Raw genomic sequence first — 7260 nt, 5'->3', positions numbered from 1 at the left:
ACATTAACATATTTCCCCGATCCTTTTTAAATGTAGGTCATGTTTAGATAATTGATTTAATTCTTTTTATTATATTTCTAAATTTTGATGTTTTACGTCCTGTTTGTTAGATGAAATTATAAATTGGTTTTCGTTTGTTCTTTGCGTAAAAATTTCTATTGTCTGTTTCTTTCGTCTGCAAAGTATTTAAGATTTTTTTCCATCTCGTGCATGAAATTTAGAAAAAAATTCTCATACCCTGGAGTGGTGTCTTTTTTAAACTAATTTTTACGCTTTGAAGTTTGATTCTCCAGTGAAAAAGTTCCTAAAGGAATTTTGCTTTCGCGAGATTATAATTTTTTTAACAGAATATTTTTATGATGTGGTTTTATTATCCGTAAGAGTGCAAATATATTTTATGTTTTGAAGACATATCTGAGTGTTTATCATTCAGTTGTGTTAATAAGAGTATTCATATTTACACGTTAGGAACATTAAGCACCAAATTTTATTTTAGCTCTTACACTTCTTGAAATAATTAGTCGTATTCAAAATACACATTAGGAAAAGGTCAAAATTGGTAATGTTATTGGCTTGGAACAATGGTCTACTTAAAAACAGAGAATTGGGATGAGTAATTGTTGTATTTTCAATGGACATCTTAGTTTCATGAAATTTTGACAGAAATAAACTTTTGAATTTACTAGAACGCCAATTACATTCGTAATGAACAGTCAAAACAGCAGTTCCCGATAATTTTGTTCTTTCTCGGGTCCTTCTCTCCTGGAAAAAGATATCCCATATTATTTTTATTCTGAATGTTTCCATTGGCATTTTGGTTATTGCTTCCATCTTTTTCCTGTTGCTTTTCTTCTGATCTGGGCTTGTGAAGTATATAAGGTGGCTTCGATTTTCCAATTGATATGTATTTTACTCATGTGTGCCGTGTCGGTACCTGTTAAGTTGTTCTTATCATGACTTATGGCCCTGGGTATTGGACAATGATTCCATAGCTATTTCATTGTACTAATGTATGATTTAAAATATATAATGCATTTCCTGTCACGGTTTTGGAATCATTCTTGGAGATTTTCTGCTCCCCTGATCACTATTGTGTTTCTGTCACTGTTATTATGGGTGTAGTCACGAATCCTGCGCCAAGTTGTTAAAATATTGCCGATACTTTTTTGTTAAATCATATTTTTTTTTAAATTAAATTTCTGACTTTTTATTTCTTAAGATTAAATTTCCAAAAGTGTTGATCCTTCTAACATTTCTATCTCTATCTATCGATGTGGTGTGACTCGGCAAATATAAATTAAGTAGTTTATTTTTTATTGGATTTGATTCGCAACTGTGTTGAAGAGGGAATTTTTTTTTCTCTCTCTCTCTCGCTCTCTCTCTCTCTCTCTCTCTCTCTCTCTCTCTCTCTCTCTCTCTCTCTCTCTCTCCTCTCTCTCTCTCTCTCTCTCTCTGATAGTTAGCTATAACCAATTTCACGTCAGATGATATCGCCATGTCAAGGAAAAAAAATCTAGAAAATGTTTGTGAAAATTAAACGATACGTTTGGACATTTTTTTCTAATTAAAACAGTCTCATCTGAATAGAAGAGCAAATAATTCAGTTTTACAAGTTTTGTTCATAATGTTACTTTCAAGCAAGGAGGGAGTAGATGTGATGAAATTATACTTTATATTTAATCTTCTACTTTTTTTTTGAGTGAAAGATTAGACTTGACAAAGTTACGGATAAGGTTTTATTAAGTTCGCCATTGGGCAGAATTTTCTATGCTTACTAAAGATGGTAATAGCCCAATTAATGGCTGCACTTTTTGGTGCGTTTATGAAGGAAAGGAAACACAAGACGCAGGAAGATGTGGCTCAAGTTACATAGTCATTTGAAGTGTAAAGAAATTTTGTAACTATATAGTATATATTTCTATTAGTGTTGTATTGTAAATACAAAGGAAACTTTTCCTTGATATTCTTCAAGATGGTTGCCAACCTGGCGTGTTTCCTGTGCTTCCTTTGCTGTCATATTCTTAGAATTATCATTAATTTTTTGGGTTAACTTTATCTTATTTCCTTTTGAATTTACTCTTTTATTGCCGATTTTATTTTCGAATTTTCAGGAATATGTTTAGTAGTTTACCACCGATGTCCCATTAATACGGCTATTTAAAATGTATTTACGTTTTTTTTATTCTACAAGATAGGAAACACTAGGTTACTTATAGATCATGGATACCTAGTAAGCCATACTTATCCGGTCTTCTTCCTCTTCAATTGAAAAAAAAAAATGCATGTAGAGTCTTTTAAGATTTTTGGTGCCCAATCTCTCTTGTGGCAATGTTTTGAATCTTTTCATTTTGCCATTTTTTAGTATTGTTCCCCTGTCTGATCTTCAGATGCTGACTATCATCTTAATTTGTTGGACATGAGTTGGCGGTCTATAAAATTCCTCTGGATATTTATCTCTAACTCTGCCGTACAGATAGTTACTCTGTCGTACAGTTAGTTGTTTGCTGCATAAGGTTTTTTTCATAATTTGGACTATCCTTTGTATTCAGTTTTCCACAGACTGTGTTATCAGTCACGTAGCAATAAGTATGCAGTTTATTCGAAAAGTCTTACCCTCTTCATCATGGGCTCAATGAAACACGGTAAAAGGTTGAAGGTGCATGGTTGCAGTTCTTATTTCATCTGAAGAGACGCTCACTGAACGACAGCTGGGCAAGCTTAACACCCACTGCGGTGCCCAACCCCCGCAGTAACCTCAGCAGTAAATAGCTTAAACTTCGCGATCCCGGACAGGGTTCGATCTGCCGCTATGCGAATGTAAGGCGAACTTCTTAAGAGTGTATTTAGCCAAGATTTGTGGCGAATACTGTAGGTTGACATAAGTTTGATTTTATAGTTTAAATAGTCTTGTGTATTTATCATTATTACTGATCTTTATATACTCTGTAAGTTTTTATTATTTCTGATTTGTAGTTTATCCGTTGCTTCTCTATATCCTTTCCGCACTGTTGAAACCTTTGCTTTTGTAAATTCCTGCTTTTCCAATTAGTATTGAAGCTCAGCTTGTGTTAATTATGATAATTATGATATAAAATAGGTTAATTGACTTGACAAGTTACTCATTGAGCTGAGACCAACTAATGCCTTAGTACTCGGAAATTAATTATTGAGCTGCTTATGCAACACAGAATTCCAAATAATCAGTAAATTATCCAACAATGTACCACTGTCATGTCAATACGCATTTGTCACTCGTTATCTTATTATTAATCAAAATTATTGCTCAATATTTTTGACGCCACAATAATTTTTCATCATTGTGAAAATGAACCTTCAAAATGTACCATATACTGTAATCAAATCTTTTTAGTGAGGCAGATTTGCAAGGACTCGTAGGGGTGCTCTTTTAGCTCGGAAAAGTTTCCTGCTCGCTGATTGGTTTGACAAAATAATTTTAACCAATTAGATAGCAGGAAACATATCCGTGCTAAAAGGGCATCGCTGCGAGTCAGTGCAAATGCGCCTCATTAAAAAAAATTGAGTATAGATATTCCAAGTTGTTATACAATGTCTAAATATTACCCACAAATTTTGGTATTTAAAACCAGATATATGCATCTATTCTTAGTAAATTGTACCAACCGTGTGTCACACGATCGTACATGGTTCATTTTGTGTATATATTATGCTTATATTCGCTCTTCCCTCGCACTAAAAAGAACCTGAATGAACATGCCTGTTTTTCTCACCGGTAACGGTGTCGATTTTGAACATGAAATATCCTGTTGCCTTGAGCTTTGGTATATAAAGGAGAGAGTTCTATAATAAACTCACTCAGTTGCTTTCATCCTGTCTTTGAGCCACAACCTTCTCTCGGCCCGTCACATTGGTCACTCCGGGGTCACCAATGTGACGGGCTCAAAGACAGGATGAAAGCAACTGAGTGAGTTTATTATAGAACACTCTCCTTTATGAGCCCGTCACATTGGTGACCCCGGAGTGACCAATGTGACGGGCCGAGAGAAGGTTGTGGCTCAAAGACAGGATGAAAGCAACTGAGTGAGTTTATTATGGAACACTCTCCTTTATATACAAAAGCTCAAGGCAACAGGAAATTTCCCGTTCAAAATCGACACCGTTACTGGTGAGAAAAATACCCATGTTCATTCAGGTTCGTTTTAGTTCGAGGGAAGAGCGAAGATAAGCATAATATATACACAAAATGAACTATGTACGATCGTGTGTCACACGGTTGGTACAATACCCATTCAAACGTTCTCATTCGGAACTGCAGTATTCATTACTGGAATATTGGAAGACAACAGCTGTCTTACTTTCCGAAATGAAAAGCTGTTAGTCGCTTTGAATGGCTAATTGGATTCGAACGTCCATTCCATTACTATCTTTAATAGCTAATACACTGTAATGGAATGACATCGTTTTATATCTATAAATGTGGTATCGTAATAAGCGTTAAGGTTTATTATATGTTTTTATGTTCTTTAGTTGAATATGATTTTCGTAACCATTTTTTTTTATCGCAAAGCATCATTTCTAGGTGTCCCATGTTCTTTTAATATATCTAGTTAATTACATAACATGTGACATAGTTCTCAACATAATCTGAAATTTTGAAAAGGTTTGAAAATAATTTACCAAAAGAGAAAGACTAAACTTTCATGCTTTACTTTTTTATGAAGATGAAAAGTATATAAAGGAGAGATATATCTCGGTGGAAGGAATCCATGACAGTTGCTCGAAAAAATAGAAAAGCGGACTCAAGGGTATGATATATGGAGGGAAGGGAGTCCTTATATCTTATATCTTTGATTTTATGTTTCTTTTTATGTACTGGAAGCTTTGCCTAGAGCCCGTATCGTTCTCCTTTTCCAACTAGGGTGACAGCTTGGTTTGTAATAATATCATTTCTCAATCTCTCCTTTGCTTAAGCTTATTTTTCTTTCTTTCTCTTTCAGCGTTCTTATCCATTAGTCCCATATTTTTCTAGCGCACTTCACATTTATTTTTAATTTCTCGATTTCAGTTACTTGAATTTTAATTTATGCTTTTCAGTGGTGTTTTCAAAATCGTCATATACTAATGGCCCTTTAAACGCATGTCTGTATCATGCCATGATGTATTTTCATATCTGACAACATTTACTTACTTAAATGTACTTAAAAATTTACCAAATTTTATCATATATATATATATATATATATATATATATATATATATATTATATATATATCTAATTATATATATATAATATATATATATATATATATATATGTTTATATATAATGTATATAAATATAATTATGTATATATACTTATACATATATATGTTTATATGTATATGTGTATGTATATATATATATATATATATATATATATATATATATATATATATATATATATACAGTAATATATATATATATATATATATATATATATATATGTATATATATATATATATATATATTTATTGTAATCCGCAAAACCTTTATGTAGATGATGAGCATTGTTTCACATCCATAAATCCGTAATTAATGTTTAATTTATGAATGATACAAAGACCCCTCTGGTCCTAATGTAATGGTTAATGGTTTCCTGTCGTAAACTCATATTGGTAACAAGAATAATTGATAGCAGGGAAATCACTTTTAGAATTCAAATGTCCTGCATTACGAAATTTATCACGTTGATGGTAATTGGATAGAACTTTTTGTAATTTTATTTATATTAAATTTTCGTTAAACTGTAAGAGAAATATAATCATATCAATACAAGGAGTTCATTTATCTTTGAAATTCCCCTTTGAGTTGATATTTCCATAGGGCTCTGTTTGAGTCTAGAATTAGATAAGGTTTTTTGAAATGGCATACTTACGGGAGTTTTATGATTAATCATGTTTTTATTTCTTTCAAGAAAAAGAATTTGATTAAACGTATAACAAGAGGTCCATGTTGGTGATAGATCAGTCAAAACAATGCCAAAGGATATCGTTGAAAGACTTTTTGTCATGTAATAAAACAAATCTTGAATGTATTCATATTGGAACTTCTTTTGGCCATTTTTCCTTTGCATTGATCCCCAGTGACGCTGTATATAAGTACTTTGAAGATAGTGCCGGGGTAGATGCAGCTTAGTGGGTTTCTCGTTTTATTGATGGTTGACTTATTCCTGCAATTCAAGGCCAATTATAGTAATCTTTACCGGTGCTATTTTGAAGTGTAATCCTTCATGAAATGATTTTTAAAGACTGCATTTCAATTAGCTTGCTATGTCCACAAATAAACTGCCAGATACTTTTATTACTTAGTTAAGTTGTATTTTAAGTATTGTTCCATCTTCTTTAGCGATATTTCGGTAATTAAATATTCAGTGACCATGCCTTGAAAGAACCAAGTATATTTAACGAATGACCCACATCGAGGACCTTAACGCTCCTAAATCACCTAACACCCCTCCAATATCATTTAGGTGAGTTACGATGTTATCTTATCATTCCTGCAGATGAATCGACGTACATTAAGCCTCGTACGTTCAGAAAAATTCATGTGGGAAAAAAGTCTGCAAGTTTTTGCATACGGTGTTAGCCAGCCTCCAACGTCCTCTGACCTAGAGTTTGTATCTGACTCTTGGCCTGGCTAGTGCTACTACCGGTATCACCTCTGGCCTTATAGAAAATGTTTCCCTTATTCCTATTTTAATACTCAGAAACTCCTGTACTGTTTTTTTTTTTTGAGACTAAATTGTCCGTCAAAACACCTGCATGTTTATGAACAATCATTTCAAAATTGTTTCATTTCTCTTACATTTTCGAGAATTTTCTTAGTTATAAGGGAAAATGTTTCCAATTCAAGTAATTTCTCTAAAATTTCACTAGAAGTTGATATTCATAAATTTATTTTATCGAAGACAGAAGCAAATTCTCAATCATTAAGTTGACAATTTGGTCCCCCGTTCTTTCAACCTGATAAGTTCCAAGTTATATTTAGCTGTGTTACAAATTCTAATGATCATTATAGTTCCTAGAATACTATTTGTTTTTTCATGACGTATAGCCTAGGTAGTTCACCCGCAAAGTATATATAATATATATATATATATATATATATATATATATATATATTATATATATATATATATATATATAATATATATATAATATATATATATATAAACATCGCTACCTACTTCGTTAAACCTTTTTACGCTTCCTGTAACAGTTACAAGGCTTTTTCTTTGTGAATT

This window comes from Palaemon carinicauda, chromosome 38 (assembly GCF_036898095.1).
Source record: "Palaemon carinicauda isolate YSFRI2023 chromosome 38, ASM3689809v2, whole genome shotgun sequence".
Taxonomy (NCBI): Eukaryota; Metazoa; Arthropoda; class Malacostraca; order Decapoda; family Palaemonidae; genus Palaemon; species Palaemon carinicauda.
This window is presented reverse-complemented; position numbering follows the sequence as displayed.